Source organism: Dioscorea cayenensis, chromosome 11 (assembly GCF_009730915.1).
Source record: "Dioscorea cayenensis subsp. rotundata cultivar TDr96_F1 chromosome 11, TDr96_F1_v2_PseudoChromosome.rev07_lg8_w22 25.fasta, whole genome shotgun sequence".
Taxonomy (NCBI): Eukaryota; Viridiplantae; Streptophyta; class Magnoliopsida; order Dioscoreales; family Dioscoreaceae; genus Dioscorea; species Dioscorea cayenensis.
In genome coordinates, this window is record NC_052481.1 from 5,571,896 (window position 1) to 5,573,398 (window position 1,503).

General features: G+C 41.2%; 1 non-coding gene across 1 annotated transcript; it reads right to left on the minus strand.

Annotated features, from left to right (window-relative positions):
- Positions 1–996: 996 nt before the first annotated feature.
- On the minus strand, positions 997–1,102 carry LOC120272855. The gene has a single exon (XR_005540389.1). It is a non-coding gene; the product is annotated as a small nucleolar RNA R71 (small nucleolar RNA).
- Between the last annotated feature and the right edge of the window lie 401 nt (positions 1,103–1,503).

Here is a 1,503-nt window from a genome sequence, read left to right on the forward strand (position 1 = left end):
GACATGTATAGAGTTAGGCATGGTTGGCCTTAGATTTGGGACCATGTTTTGAAGGATCTCCATGACTCATTAATGCATTAGTTAGAAAGCATATCCAGGTACCCCATTTATATCGTTTGCATTACCTCCCCTTTACTTGTGTTCTCTTTTTTTGTCTCTTTTACTTTTGTTACATTACATCTTGTCACACAACTATTATTCACTTTTCTCTTAGTTAAGAAATAATTTAAGTGTTTTTATTCCCTACTCTTTGTGGATACGATATCCACTCATCTGGGATTTATTACATCGACAAACCTATGCACTTATGGGACATACGCAAGGGGCGTTGTCAAGTTTTTGGCGCTGTTATCGGGGAGTAGGTGTTTAGAGATACTTTGCACTTTGTTTTCTTACCTATTTATTCATTCATTCAATTTCAGATCTTCTTTTCTATCATCGTTCTAATTTGTTTTTCTTTCTTTTGTGCAGCTCTAAGTTATGACCACAGGGAACCCTTCTATATTAATTGAAGGAGATCCTAAACTTGAACGTACACTCAGATGAAGGAGAAAAGAACCTCTGCAAGAACCATCCAATCAAGCTGAAATAGAAGTTGAAGGGTCAGATAATATGGCAAAACAGAATGTGCAACAGAGGACACTTTCTAATTATACTAGATCCTCAGTTTTGGGCACACTATTATGCGACCTCCGATTACAGCTCCGAAATTTGAGCTGAAGCTGGCATTCATCAAAATGATTCAGCAATCAGTGCAGTTCAATGGTTTGACCGATGATGATCTGAACAACCACATCGAGAACTTCTTGGAAGTTTATGATATGCTGAAGATTAATGGTGTATCAGATGATGCTATTAGATTGAGGGCTTTCCCATTCTCTCTCAAGGGAAGAGCGAAGCAGTGGCTACATTCTTTGCCCAAGGCCTCCATCATGACTTGGAACGAGATAGTCAAAGCTTTTCTTGCTAGATACTTTCCTCCGGGGAAGTCGGCCAGGTTTCGCAATGAGATATCGTCATTTGTGCAGATGGAGTTAGAGTCATTGTTTGAGACATGGGAGCGCCTCAAGGATTTTTTATAGAGGTGCCCACAGCACGGATTTCCCGAATGGATGATTATTCAGACTTTCTACAATGGGTTGAATTCGAGTACAAGGCAGTTGTTAGATGCCCCCGCATGAGGTACAATGGGGAGTAAAACACCGGAAGAAGCCCGGCAATTAGTGGAAAACATGGCCATGAACAGTTATCAGTGGAATGCGTGGGAAAGGAAAAAGGTGGCCGAGCTCCATTAAATTGATGCAGTAACTTCATTGGCAGCTCAAGTAGAATCGTTGAGTAAGAAGTTAGACCTTCTAACTTCTAATAGAGTTGTGGCCGTGACTACTTGCACCGGGTGTGGTGGAGGACATGCTTCCTCCGATTGCCCAATCTCTATTGGTGATGCATCTTCAGTGGAGAAAGCCGATTTTGTGGGTAATGCAATGAGGAATCAAGAGAATC